The sequence below is a fragment of the Scomber japonicus genome, chromosome 24, assembly GCF_027409825.1.
Source record: "Scomber japonicus isolate fScoJap1 chromosome 24, fScoJap1.pri, whole genome shotgun sequence".
NCBI lineage: Eukaryota > Metazoa > Chordata > Actinopteri > Scombriformes > Scombridae > Scomber > Scomber japonicus.
The window spans coordinates 816,358-833,857 of record NC_070601.1 but is presented as its reverse complement, the minus strand read 5'-3'; the positions used below and the strand labels follow the sequence as shown (position 1 = coordinate 833,857).

The 17,500-nt window shown below is 41.9% G+C and overlaps 1 protein-coding gene across 1 annotated transcript in view; it reads right to left on the bottom strand.

Annotated features, from left to right (window-relative positions):
* Positions 1-17,402, bottom strand: part of LOC128354272 (mid1-interacting protein 1-B-like) — a 20,320-nt gene extending 2,918 nt beyond the window's left edge. The window contains 1 exon segment of the mRNA XM_053314532.1: positions 17,310-17,402. The gene's annotated coding sequence lies outside the window, so the exon portion shown is untranslated.
* Positions 17,403-17,500: the final 98 nt, after the last annotated feature.

The following is a 17,500-nucleotide window of genomic DNA, read 5'->3' as shown; positions in this document are numbered from 1 at the left end:
ACCAACCTTCACTAACTACAGACCAAACTTCACTAACTACAGACCAACCTTCACTAACTACAGACCAACCTTCATTAACTACAGACCAACCTTCACTAACTACAGACCAACCCTCACTAACTACAGACCAAACTTCACTAACTACAGACCAACCTTCATTAACTACAGACCAACCTTCACTAACTACAGACCAAACTTCACTAACTACAGACCAACCTTCACTAACTACAGACCAACCTTCATTAACTACAGACCAACCTTCACTAACTACAGACCAACCCTCACTAACTACAGACCAACCTTCACTAACTACAGACCAACCTTCACTAACTACAGACCAACCTTCACTAACTACAGACTAGGCCTGCACGATTAATCGAATTTTCATCGTCATTGCGATGTGAACGTTCGCGATGAACCCATCGCAAAAGCTGGTCTGTAATGCGATAAATTGGCCACGCACACTTTTTTTTTTTTCGTGGCGTCCAAAACATTTTGCCTTGTAACAGTAGACCAATAAAATTGATGAGTAGTTCACAGAGGTCCAATGAAATTGTGTGATAAATCAAGCACGCTTTATTATTGTAAATCAGTCATTTGTACTGACTCTCATCAACATGGAAAATACTCGAAGAAAATCATATGATGCGGCTGTTACGTACTTTATTATTTTTTCACTTTGCTTCATGTTTGATACACGTTGTCGTCCGACTCGTTCATAGGAGAGAACGGGAGAGTTCGCTCAGTAGGTTTTAATTCAAAGCAAGACGTACAATGACAGGTGCCAACGAGGTAGATTACTCCAGTAAAAGTAAGACTTAGTTTAATGACTTAGAAGTCGCCAAATTACTTACTTTAACGAATTTCGTTAGTTTATATAATGCAGATTTGTAAAATATTACTTTTATGAGGGTCACAGTCACAGACTGTAGAAACTTAGCATTTGATAATTGTGATAGCAGCGGTGCAGCAGATGTAATGAAGTCCATGCAGCACGCTGTATGCAAACTAATATTAAGCATATATCCTATTCATTACAATGTCCATGGACATAAATTGAGTTCTTTTGCCTTAATATTGATAAAATAATACACAATAAATGCGTGATGGCTGTCAGGCATCGCCAGACCAACCATAGCTAATATCTCATATTACAACGTGGGACACCTGAGGCTTAAAATCCGGCGCGGCTTGTACAAGTACAAAATTGATTTTCTTTCTAAAATTAGAGCATGCGGCTTTTAATCAGGTGCGCTCTGTAGTCCGGAATTTGCGGTAATTACAATCAGCTATTCAGTGTTTTAGAGTACCTAAAAGCAGGGAATCTTTTAAAGCTGAAAATCTGAAAGAGACAGGAACTGTATGCAAACTTTAAATATTTTCTTATTTATCGCAAGTCATATCGTCATCGCAATATTGAACAGTGTGATCGCACATCGCACATTTTGCTGATATCGTGCAGGCCTACTACAGACCAACCTTCACTAACTACAGACCAACCCTCACTAACTACAGACCAACCTTCACTAACTACAGACCAACCCTCACTAACTACAGACCAACCCTCATTAACTAGACCAACCTTCACTAACTACAGACCAACCTTCATTAACTACAGACCAACCTTCACTAACTACAGACCAACCCTCACTAACTACAGACCAACCCTCATTAACTAGACCAACCTTCACTAACTACAGACCAACCTTCACTAACTACAGACCAACCCTCATTAACTAGACCAACCTTCACTAACTACAGACCAACCTTCATTAACTACAGACCAACCCTCACTAACTACAGACCAACCTTCACTAACTACAGACCAACCTTCACTAACTACAGACCAACCTGCACTAACTACAGACCAACCTTCATTAACTACAGACCAACCTTCACTAACTAGACCAACCTTCATTAACTACAGACCAACCTTCACTAACTACAGACCAACCTTCATTAACTACAGACCAACCTTCACTAACTACAGACCAACCTTCATTAACTACAGACCAACTTTCACTAACTACAGACCAACCTTCATTAACTACAGACCAACCTTCACTAACTACAGACCAACCCTCACTAACTACAGACCAACCTTCACTAACTACAGACCAACCTTCACTAACTACAGACCAGCCTTCACTAACTACAGACCATCCTTCATTAACTACAGACCAGCCTTCACTAACTACAGACCAGCCTTCATTAACTACAGACCAACCCTCACTAACTACAGACCAACCCTCACTCACTACAGACCAACCTTCACTAACTACAGACCAACCCTCACTAACTACAGACCAACCCTCACTAACTACAGACCAACCTTCACTAACTACAGACCAACCTTCACTAACTACAGACCAACCTTCACTAACTACAGACCAACCTTCACTAACTACAGACCAACCTTCACTAACTACAGACCAACCTTCATTAACTACAGACCAACCTTCACTAACTACAGACCAACCTTCACTAACTACAGACCAGCCTTCACTAACTACAGACCAACCTTCACTAACTACAGACCAGCCTTCACTAACTAGACCAACCTTCATTAACTACAGACCAACCTTCATTAACTACAGACCAACCCTCACTAACTACAGACCAACCTTCACTAACTACAGACCAACCTTCACTAACTACAGACCAGCCTTCACTAACTACAGACCAACCTTCACTAACTACAGACCAACCTTCACTAACTACAGACCAACCTTCATTAACTACAGACCAGCCTTCACTAACTACAGACCATCCTTCATTAACTACAGACCAACCCTCACTAACTACAGACCAACCTTCATTAACTACAGACCAGCCTTCACTAACTACAGACCATCCTTCATTAACTACAGACCAGCCTTCACTAACTACAGACCAGCCTTCATTAACTACAGACCAACCCTCACTAACTACAGACCAACCCTCACTCACTACAGACCAACCTTCACTAACTACAGACCAACCCTCACTAACTACAGACCAACCCTCACTAACTACAGACCAACCTTCACTAACTACAGACCAACCTTCACTAACTACAGACCAACCTTCACTAACTACAGACCAACCTTCACTAACTACAGACCAACCTTCACTAACTACAGACCAACCTTCACTAACTACAGACCAGCCTTCACTAACTACAGACCAACCTTCACTAACTACAGACCAGCCTTCACTAACTAGACCAACCTTCATTAACTACAGACCAACCTTCATTAACTACAGACCAACCTTCACTAACTACAGACCAACCTTCACTAACTACAGACCATCCCTCACTAACTACAGACCAACCTTCACTAACTACAGACCAGCCTTCACTAACTACAGACCAACCTTCACTAACTAAAGACCAACCTTCACTAACTACAGACCAACCCTCACTAACTACAGACCAGCCTTCACTAACTACAGACCAACCTTCACTAACTACAGACCAACCTTCACTAACTACAGACCAACCTTCACTAAATAGAGACCAACCTTCATTAACTACAGACCAACCTTCATTAACTACAGACCAACCCTCACTAACTACAGACCAACCTTCACTAACTACAGACCAACCTTCATTAACTACAGACCAACCTTCATTAACTACAGACCAACCCTCACTAACTACAGACCAACCTTCACTAACTACAGACCAACCCTCATTAACTACAGACCAACCTTCATTAACTACAGACCAACCTTCACTAACTACAGACCAACCTTCATTAACTACAGACCAACCTTCACTAACTACAGACCAACCTTCACTAACTACAGACCAACCTTCACTAACTACAGACCAACCTTCACTAACTACAGACCAACCTTCACTAACTACAGACCAACCCTCACTAACTACAGACCAACCCTCACTAACTACAGACCAACCTTCATTAACTACAGACCAACCCTCACTAACTACAGACCAACCTTCACTAACTACAGACCAACCCTCATTAACTACAGACCAACCTTCATTAACTACAGACCAACCTTCACTAACTACAGACCAACCTTCATTAACTACAGACCAACCTTCACTAACTACAGACCAACCTTCATTAACTACAGACCAACCTTCACTAACTACAGACCAACCTTCACTAACTACAGACCAACCCTCACTAACTACAGACCAACCCTCACTAACTACAGACCAACCTTCATTAACTACAGACCAACCTTCATTAACTACAGACCAACCTTCATTAACTACAGACCAACCTTCACTAACTACAGACCAACCTTCACTAACTACAGACCAACCTTCATTAACTACAGACCAACCTTCATTAACTATAGACCAACCTTCATTAACTACAGACCAACCTTCATTAACTACAGACCAACCTTCACTAACTACAGACCAACCTTCATTAACTACAGACCAACCTTCATTAACTACAGACCAACCTTCACTAACTACAGACCAAACTTCACTAACTACAGACCAACCTTCATTAACTACAGACCAACCTTCACTAACTACAGACCAACCTTCACTAACTACAGACCAACCCTCATTAACTACAGACCAACCCTCACTAACTACAGACCAACCTTCACTAACTACAGACCAACCTTCATTAACTACAGACCAACCTTCACTAACTACAGACCAAACTTCACTAACTACAGACCAACCTTCACTAACTACAGACCAACCTTCATTAACTACAGACCAACCTTCACTAACTACAGACCAACCCTCACTAACTACAGACCAAACTTCACTAACTACAGACCAACCTTCATTAACTAGACCAACCTTCACTAACTACAGACCAACCTTCACTAACTACAGACCAACCTTCACTAACTACAGACCAACCTTCACTAACTACAGACCAACCTTCACTAACTACAGACCAACCTTCACTAACTACAGACTAGGCCTGCACGATTAATCGAATTTTCATCGTCATTGCGATGTGAACGTTCGCGATGAACCCATCGCAAAAGCTGGTCTGTAATGCGATAAATTGGCCACGCACACTTTTTTTTTTTTCGTGGCGTCCAAAACATTTTGCCTTGTAACAGTAGACCAATAAAATTGATGAGTAGTTCACAGAGGTCCAATGAAATTGTGTGATAAATCAAGCACGCTTTATTATTGTAAATCAGTCATTTGTACTGACTCTCATCAACATGGAAAATACTCGAAGAAAATCATATGATGCGGCTGTTACGTACTTTATTATTTTTTCACTTTGCTTCATGGTTGATACACGTTGTCGTCCGACTCGTTCATAGGAGAGAACGGGAGAGTTCGCTCAGTAGGTTTTAATTCAAAGCAAGACGTACAATGACAGGTGCCAACGAGGTAGATTACTCCAGTAAAAGTAAGACTTTTTAATGACTTAGAAGTCGCCAAATTACTTACTTTAACGAATTTCGTTAGTTTATATAATGCAGATTTGTAAAATATTACTTTTATGAGGGTCACAGTCACAGACTGTAGAAACTTAGCATTTGATAATTGTGATAGCAGCGGTGCAGCAGATGTAATGAAGTCCATGCAGCACGCTGTATGCAAACTAATATTAAGCATATATCCTATTCATTACAATGTCCATGGACATAAATTGAGTTCTTTTGCCTTAATATTGATAAAATAATACACAATAAATGCGTGATGGCTGTCAGGCATCGCCAGACCAACCATAGCTAATATCTCATATTACAACGTGGGACACCTGAGGCTTAAAATCCGGCGCGGCTTGTACAAGTACAAAATTGATTTTCTTTCTAAAATTAGAGCATGCGGCTTTTAATCAGGTGCGCTCTGTAGTCCGGAATTTGCGGTAATTACAATCAGCTATTCAGTGTTTTAGAGTACCTAAAAGCAGGGAATCTTTTAAAGCTGAAAATCTGAAAGAGACAGGAACTGTATGCAAACTTTAAATATTTTCTTATTTATCGCAAGTCATATCGTCATCGCAATATTGAACAGTGTGATCGCACATCGCACATTTTGCTGATATCGTGCAGGCCTACTACAGACCAACCTTCACTAACTACAGACCAACCCTCACTAACTACAGACCAACCTTCACTAACTACAGACCAACCCTCACTAACTACAGACCAACCCTCATTAACTAGACCAACCTTCACTAACTACAGACCAACCTTCATTAACTACAGACCAACCTTCACTAACTACAGACCAACCCTCACTAACTACAGACCAACCCTCATTAACTAGACCAACCTTCACTAACTACAGACCAACCTTCACTAACTACAGACCAACCCTCATTAACTAGACCAACCTTCACTAACTACAGACCAACCTTCATTAACTACAGACCAACCCTCACTAACTACAGACCAACCTTCACTAACTACAGACCAACCTTCACTAACTACAGACCAACCTGCACTAACTACAGACCAACCTTCATTAACTACAGACCAACCTTCACTAACTAGACCAACCTTCATTAACTACAGACCAACCTTCACTAACTACAGACCAACCTTCATTAACTACAGACCAACCTTCACTAACTACAGACCAACCTTCATTAACTACAGACCAACTTTCACTAACTACAGACCAACCTTCATTAACTACAGACCAACCTTCACTAACTACAGACCAACCCTCACTAACTACAGACCAACCTTCACTAACTACAGACCAACCTTCACTAACTACAGACCAGCCTTCACTAACTACAGACCATCCTTCATTAACTACAGACCAGCCTTCACTAACTACAGACCAGCCTTCATTAACTACAGACCAACCCTCACTAACTACAGACCAACCCTCACTCACTACAGACCAACCTTCACTAACTACAGACCAACCCTCACTAACTACAGACCAACCCTCACTAACTACAGACCAACCTTCACTAACTACAGACCAACCTTCACTAACTACAGACCAACCTTCACTAACTACAGACCAACCTTCACTAACTACAGACCAACCTTCACTAACTACAGACCAACCTTCATTAACTACAGACCAACCTTCACTAACTACAGACCAACCTTCACTAACTACAGACCAGCCTTCACTAACTACAGACCAACCTTCACTAACTACAGACCAGCCTTCACTAACTAGACCAACCTTCATTAACTACAGACCAACCTTCATTAACTACAGACCAACCCTCACTAACTACAGACCAACCTTCACTAACTACAGACCAACCTTCACTAACTACAGACCAGCCTTCACTAACTACAGACCAACCTTCACTAACTACAGACCAACCTTCACTAACTACAGACCAACCTTCATTAACTACAGACCAGCCTTCACTAACTACAGACCATCCTTCATTAACTACAGACCAACCCTCACTAACTACAGACCAACCTTCATTAACTACAGACCAGCCTTCACTAACTACAGACCATCCTTCATTAACTACAGACCAGCCTTCACTAACTACAGACCAGCCTTCATTAACTACAGACCAACCCTCACTAACTACAGACCAACCCTCACTCACTACAGACCAACCTTCACTAACTACAGACCAACCCTCACTAACTACAGACCAACCCTCACTAACTACAGACCAACCTTCACTAACTACAGACCAACCTTCACTAACTACAGACCAACCTTCACTAACTACAGACCAACCTTCACTAACTACAGACCAACCTTCACTAACTACAGACCAACCTTCACTAACTACAGACCAACCTTCACTAACTACAGACCAGCCTTCACTAACTACAGACCAACCTTCACTAACTACAGACCAGCCTTCACTAACTAGACCAACCTTCATTAACTACAGACCAACCTTCATTAACTACAGACCAACCTTCACTAACTACAGACCAACCTTCACTAACTACAGACCATCCCTCACTAACTACAGACCAACCTTCACTAACTACAGACCAGCCTTCACTAACTACAGACCAACCTTCACTAACTAAAGACCAACCTTCACTAACTACAGACCAACCCTCACTAACTACAGACCAGCCTTCACTAACTACAGACCAACCTTCACTAACTACAGACCAACCTTCACTAACTACAGACCAACCTTCACTAAATAGAGACCAACCTTCATTAACTACAGACCAACCTTCATTAACTACAGACCAACCCTCACTAACTACAGACCAACCTTCACTAACTACAGACCAACCTTCATTAACTACAGACCAACCTTCATTAACTACAGACCAACCCTCACTAACTACAGACCAACCTTCACTAACTACAGACCAACCCTCATTAACTACAGACCAACCTTCATTAACTACAGACCAACCTTCACTAACTACAGACCAACCTTCATTAACTACAGACCAACCTTCACTAACTACAGACCAACCTTCACTAACTACAGACCAACCTTCACTAACTACAGACCAACCTTCACTAACTACAGACCAACCCTCACTAACTACAGACCAACCCTCACTAACTACAGACCAACCTTCATTAACTACAGACCAACCCTCACTAACTACAGACCAACCTTCACTAACTACAGACCAACCCTCATTAACTACAGACCAACCTTCATTAACTACAGACCAACCTTCACTAACTACAGACCAACCTTCATTAACTACAGACCAACCTTCACTAACTACAGACCAGCCTTCACTAACTAGACCAACCTTCATTAACTACAGACCAACCTTCATTAACTACAGACCAACCCTCACTAACTACAGACCAACCTTCACTAACTACAGACCAACCTTCACTAACTACAGACCAGCCTTCACTAACTACAGACCAACCTTCACTAACTACAGACCAACCTTCACTAACTACAGACCAACCTTCATTAACTACAGACCAGCCTTCACTAACTACAGACCATCCTTCATTAACTACAGACCAACCCTCACTAACTACAGACCAACCTTCATTAACTACAGACCAGCCTTCACTAACTACAGACCATCCTTCATTAACTACAGACCAGCCTTCACTAACTACAGACCAGCCTTCATTAACTACAGACCAACCCTCACTAACTACAGACCAACCCTCACTCACTACAGACCAACCTTCACTAACTACAGACCAACCCTCACTAACTACAGACCAACCCTCACTAACTACAGACCAACCTTCACTAACTACAGACCAACCTTCACTAACTACAGACCAACCTTCACTAACTACAGACCAACCTTCACTAACTACAGACCAACCTTCACTAACTACAGACCAACCTTCACTAACTACAGACCAGCCTTCACTAACTACAGACCAACCTTCACTAACTACAGACCAGCCTTCACTAACTAGACCAACCTTCATTAACTACAGACCAACCTTCATTAACTACAGACCAACCTTCACTAACTACAGACCAACCTTCACTAACTACAGACCATCCCTCACTAACTACAGACCAACCTTCACTAACTACAGACCAGCCTTCACTAACTACAGACCAACCTTCACTAACTAAAGACCAACCTTCACTAACTACAGACCAACCCTCACTAACTACAGACCAGCCTTCACTAACTACAGACCAACCTTCACTAACTACAGACCAACCTTCACTAACTACAGACCAACCTTCACTAAATAGAGACCAACCTTCATTAACTACAGACCAACCTTCATTAACTACAGACCAACCCTCACTAACTACAGACCAACCTTCACTAACTACAGACCAACCTTCATTAACTACAGACCAACCTTCATTAACTACAGACCAACCCTCACTAACTACAGACCAACCTTCACTAACTACAGACCAACCCTCATTAACTACAGACCAACCTTCATTAACTACAGACCAACCTTCACTAACTACAGACCAACCTTCATTAACTACAGACCAACCTTCACTAACTACAGACCAACCTTCACTAACTACAGACCAACCTTCACTAACTACAGACCAACCTTCACTAACTACAGACCAACCTTCACTAACTACAGACCAACCCTCACTAACTACAGACCAACCCTCACTAACTACAGACCAACCTTCATTAACTACAGACCAACCCTCACTAACTACAGACCAACCTTCACTAACTACAGACCAACCCTCATTAACTACAGACCAACCTTCATTAACTACAGACCAACCTTCACTAACTACAGACCAACCTTCATTAACTACAGACCAACCTTCACTAACTACAGACCAACCTTCATTAACTACAGACCAACCTTCACTAACTACAGACCAACCTTCACTAACTACAGACCAACCCTCACTAACTACAGACCAACCCTCACTAACTACAGACCAACCTTCATTAACTACAGACCAACCTTCATTAACTACAGACCAACCTTCATTAACTACAGACCAACCTTCACTAACTACAGACCAACCTTCACTAACTACAGACCAACCTTCATTAACTACAGACCAACCTTCATTAACTATAGACCAACCTTCATTAACTACAGACCAACCTTCATTAACTACAGACCAACCTTCACTAACTACAGACCAACCTTCATTAACTACAGACCAACCTTCATTAACTACAGACCAACCTTCACTAACTACAGACCAAACTTCACTAACTACAGACCAACCTTCATTAACTACAGACCAACCTTCACTAACTACAGACCAACCTTCACTAACTACAGACCAACCCTCATTAACTACAGACCAACCCTCACTAACTACAGACCAACCTTCACTAACTACAGACCAACCTTCATTAACTACAGACCAACCTTCACTAACTACAGACCAAACTTCACTAACTACAGACCAACCTTCACTAACTACAGACCAACCTTCATTAACTACAGACCAACCTTCACTAACTACAGACCAACCCTCACTAACTACAGACCAAACTTCACTAACTACAGACCAACCTTCATTAACTACAGACCAACCTTCACTAACTACAGACCAACCTTCACTAACTACAGACCAACCTTCACTAACTACAGACTAGGCCTGCACGATTAATCGAATTTTCATCGTCATTGCGATGTGAACGTTCGCGATGAACCCATCGCAAAAGCTGGTCTGTAATGCGATAAATTGGCCACGCACACTTTTTTTTTTTTCGTGGCGTCCAAAACATTTTGCCTTGTAACAGTAGACCAATAAAATTGATGAGTAGTTCACAGAGGTCCAATGAAATTGTGTGATAAATCAAGCACGCTTTATTATTGTAAATCAGTCATTTGTACTGACTCTCATCAACATGGAAAATACTCGAAGAAAATCATATGATGCGGCTGTTACGTACTTTATTATTTTTTCACTTTGCTTCATGTTTGATACACGTTGTCGTCCGACTCGTTCATAGGAGAGAACGGGAGAGTTCGCTCAGTAGGTTTTAATTCAAAGCAAGACGTACAATGACAGGTGCCAACGAGGTAGATTACTCCAGTAAAAGTAAGACTTAGTTTAATGACTTAGAAGTCGCCAAATTACTTACTTTAACGAATTTCGTTAGTTTATATAATGCAGATTTGTAAAATATTACTTTTATGAGGGTCACAGTCACAGACTGTAGAAACTTAGCATTTGATAATTGTGATAGCAGCGGTGCAGCAGATGTAATGAAGTCCATGCAGCACGCTGTATGCAAACTAATATTAAGCATATATCCTATTCATTACAATGTCCATGGACATAAATTGAGTTCTTTTGCCTTAATATTGATAAAATAATACACAATAAATGCGTGATGGCTGTCAGGCATCGCCAGACCAACCATAGCTAATATCTCATATTACAACGTGGGACACCTGAGGCTTAAAATCCGGCGCGGCTTGTACAAGTACAAAATTGATTTTCTTTCTAAAATTAGAGCATGCGGCTTTTAATCAGGTGCGCTCTGTAGTCCGGAATTTGCGGTAATTACAATCAGCTATTCAGTGTTTTAGAGTACCTAAAAGCAGGGAATCTTTTAAAGCTGAAAATCTGAAAGAGACAGGAACTGTATGCAAACTTTAAATATTTTCTTATTTATCGCAAGTCATATCGTCATCGCAATATTGAACAGTGTGATCGCACATCGCACATTTTGCTGATATCGTGCAGGCCTACTACAGACCAACCTTCACTAACTACAGACCAACCCTCACTAACTACAGACCAACCTTCACTAACTACAGACCAACCCTCACTAACTACAGACCAACCCTCATTAACTAGACCAACCTTCACTAACTACAGACCAACCTTCATTAACTACAGACCAACCTTCACTAACTACAGACCAACCCTCACTAACTACAGACCAACCCTCATTAACTAGACCAACCTTCACTAACTACAGACCAACCTTCACTAACTACAGACCAACCCTCATTAACTAGACCAACCTTCACTAACTACAGACCAACCTTCATTAACTACAGACCAACCCTCACTAACTACAGACCAACCTTCACTAACTACAGACCAACCTTCACTAACTACAGACCAACCTGCACTAACTACAGACCAACCTTCATTAACTACAGACCAACCTTCACTAACTAGACCAACCTTCATTAACTACAGACCAACCTTCACTAACTACAGACCAACCTTCATTAACTACAGACCAACCTTCACTAACTACAGACCAACCTTCATTAACTACAGACCAACTTTCACTAACTACAGACCAACCTTCATTAACTACAGACCAACCTTCACTAACTACAGACCAACCCTCACTAACTACAGACCAACCTTCACTAACTACAGACCAACCTTCACTAACTACAGACCAGCCTTCACTAACTACAGACCATCCTTCATTAACTACAGACCAGCCTTCACTAACTACAGACCAGCCTTCATTAACTACAGACCAACCCTCACTAACTACAGACCAACCCTCACTCACTACAGACCAACCTTCACTAACTACAGACCAACCCTCACTAACTACAGACCAACCCTCACTAACTACAGACCAACCTTCACTAACTACAGACCAACCTTCACTAACTACAGACCAACCTTCACTAACTACAGACCAACCTTCACTAACTACAGACCAACCTTCACTAACTACAGACCAACCTTCATTAACTACAGACCAACCTTCACTAACTACAGACCAACCTTCACTAACTACAGACCAGCCTTCACTAACTACAGACCAACCTTCACTAACTACAGACCAGCCTTCACTAACTAGACCAACCTTCATTAACTACAGACCAACCTTCATTAACTACAGACCAACCCTCACTAACTACAGACCAACCTTCACTAACTACAGACCAACCTTCACTAACTACAGACCAGCCTTCACTAACTACAGACCAACCTTCACTAACTACAGACCAACCTTCACTAACTACAGACCAACCTTCATTAACTACAGACCAGCCTTCACTAACTACAGACCATCCTTCATTAACTACAGACCAACCCTCACTAACTACAGACCAACCTTCATTAACTACAGACCAGCCTTCACTAACTACAGACCATCCTTCATTAACTACAGACCAGCCTTCACTAACTACAGACCAGCCTTCATTAACTACAGACCAACCCTCACTAACTACAGACCAACCCTCACTCACTACAGACCAACCTTCACTAACTACAGACCAACCCTCACTAACTACAGACCAACCCTCACTAACTACAGACCAACCTTCACTAACTACAGACCAACCTTCACTAACTACAGACCAACCTTCACTAACTACAGACCAACCTTCACTAACTACAGACCAACCTTCACTAACTACAGACCAACCTTCACTAACTACAGACCAACCTTCACTAACTACAGACCAGCCTTCACTAACTACAGACCAACCTTCACTAACTACAGACCAGCCTTCACTAACTAGACCAACCTTCATTAACTACAGACCAACCTTCATTAACTACAGACCAACCTTCACTAACTACAGACCAACCTTCACTAACTACAGACCATCCCTCACTAACTACAGACCAACCTTCACTAACTACAGACCAGCCTTCACTAACTACAGACCAACCTTCACTAACTAAAGACCAACCTTCACTAACTACAGACCAACCCTCACTAACTACAGACCAGCCTTCACTAACTACAGACCAACCTTCACTAACTACAGACCAACCTTCACTAACTACAGACCAACCTTCACTAAATAGAGACCAACCTTCATTAACTACAGACCAACCTTCATTAACTACAGACCAACCCTCACTAACTACAGACCAACCTTCACTAACTACAGACCAACCTTCATTAACTACAGACCAACCTTCATTAACTACAGACCAACCCTCACTAACTACAGACCAACCTTCACTAACTACAGACCAACCCTCATTAACTACAGACCAACCTTCATTAACTACAGACCAACCTTCACTAACTACAGACCAACCTTCATTAACTACAGACCAACCTTCACTAACTACAGACCAACCTTCACTAACTACAGACCAACCTTCACTAACTACAGACCAACCTTCACTAACTACAGACCAACCCTCACTAACTACAGACCAACCCTCACTAACTACAGACCAACCTTCATTAACTACAGACCAACCCTCACTAACTACAGACCAACCTTCACTAACTACAGACCAACCCTCATTAACTACAGACCAACCTTCATTAACTACAGACCAACCTTCACTAACTACAGACCAACCTTCATTAACTACAGACCAACCTTCACTAACTACAGACCAACCTTCACTAACTACAGACCAACCTTCATTAACTACAGACCAACCTTCACTAACTACAGACCAACCTTCACTAACTACAGACCAACCCTCACTAACTACAGACCAACCCTCACTAACTACAGACCAACCTTCATTAACTACAGACCAACCTTCATTAACTACAGACCAACCTTCATTAACTACAGACCAACCTTCACTAACTACAGACCAACCTTCACTAACTACAGACCAACCTTCATTAACTACAGACCAACCTTCATTAACTATAGACCAACCTTCATTAACTACAGACCAACCTTCATTAACTACAGACCAACCTTCACTAACTACAGACCAACCTTCATTAACTACAGACCAACCTTCATTAACTACAGACCAACCTTCACTAACTACAGACCAACCTTCACTAACTAGAGACCAGCCTTCACTAACTACAGACCAACCTTCACTCACTACAGACCAACCTTCACTAACTACAGACCAACCTTCACTAACTACAGACCAACCCTCACTAACTACAGACCAACCCTCACTAACTACAGACCAACCCTCACTAACTACAGACCAACCTTCATTAACTACAGACCAACCTTCATTAACTACAGACCAACCTTCATTAACTACAGACCAACCTTCACTAACTACAGACCAACCTTCACTAACTACAGACCAACCTTCACTAACTACAGACCAACCTTCACTAACTACAGACCAACCTTCATTAACTACAGACCAACCTTCATTAACTACAGACCAACCTTCATTAACTACAGACCAACCTTCACTAACTACAGACCAACCTTCACTAACTAGAGACCAGCCTTCACTAACTACAGACCAACCTTCACTCACTACAGACCAACCTTCACTAACTACAGACCAACCTTTACTAACTACAGACCAGCCTTCACTAACTACAGACCAACCTTCATTAACTACAGACCAACCTTCACTAACTACAGACCAACCTTCACTAACTAGAGACCAGCCTTCACTAACTACAGACCAACCTTCACTCACTACAGACCAACCTTCACTAACTACAGACCAACCTTTACTAACTACAGACCAGCCTTCACTAACTACAGACCAACCTTCATTAACTACAGACCAACCTTCACTAACTACAGACCAACCTTCACTAACTACAGACCAACCCTCACTAACTACAGACCATCCCTCACTAACTACAGACCATCCCTCACTAACTACAGACCATCCCTCACTAACTACAGACCAACCTTTATTAACTACAGACCAACCTTCACTAACTACAGACCAACCTTCATTAACTACAGACCAACCTTCACTAACTACAGACCAACCTTCACTAACTACAGACCAACCCTCACTAACTACAGACCAACCTTCACTAACTACAGACCAACCTTCACTAACTACAGACCAACCCTCACTAACTACAGACCAACCTTTATTAACTACAGACCAACCTTCACTAACTACAGACCAACCTTCACTAACTACAGACCAACATTCACACACACAGTAACACACACAGTAACGCACACACTCACAGTAACACACACACACACAGTAACACACACACACACACACACAGTAACACAGACATATATATACACACACACAGTAACACACACACACACACACAGTAACACAGACATATATATACACACACACAGTAACACACACACATATATACACACACACAGTAACACACACACACACACAGTAACACAGACATATATATATACACACACAGTAACACACACACACACACACACACACAGTAACACACATATATATATATACACACACACAGTAACACGCACAAAGTAACACACACACACACACACAGTAACACACATATATATATACACACACACAGTCACACGCACAAAGTAACACACACGCACACACACAGTAACACACACATATATATACACACACACAGTAACACAGACATATATATATACACACACACAGTAACACACACACACACAGTAACACACACATATATATACACACACACACACAGTAACACACACATATATACACACACACACAGTAACACACACACACATATATATATACCTATGATATATACACACATAGACACACACACAAACATATACATATTTACACACACTCACTCACACACACAGTAACACACACACACTCACACACACACACACATATATATACACACACACACACACACACACACACACACACACACACACACCTTCCACCCATCCTGTTATATTCACATCACTGTTTAACTGTAATCTTCTGTCCGTTATAAGTTCGCGTCTCCATGGTAACGCCGTTTATAACCGGTGACGCAACACCAACACTATGTTCATACAGTAGTAGTATCTATTGGTCATAAATCTGTGAATAGACTGAAACATGATGGAAACAAACCGGAAGTAGCTTAGGTTAGCATCAGCATGCTACATGAGGCTAACACAGTTCCGGTTCCCGTTAGAATAAACTCCGTTACTTACCGGAGCTGAACCGTTACTGGATCCTACAATGATGCTCAGCTGCCGGTAATTAACGTTAATAACACCGATCACCGGTACCGGCTGCTGCTGTCCGGTACAAACAGGAAGGAAGGAAGTTCTGCCGGTGTCCGATAATGGAAACACTCACCGGGATGTTAACTACGACGCTTCTTTATCCGAGCCGTTAACTCACCGTCTGTCTCCGGTGTCTCCCGGTGTCTCGTGTCTCCGGTCGGTGGATGACTGCCGGTTTCTTTCCGTTAATCAGCGCGAGGGCACCGGGATGGTAAAGGGGGCGGGGTTTAGACCGAACCTCCATACACAGCCAGTGACAGCCCGACAGAGAGGTTGACGTCACGATGGAGCCGAGACGTTAAGATTAAT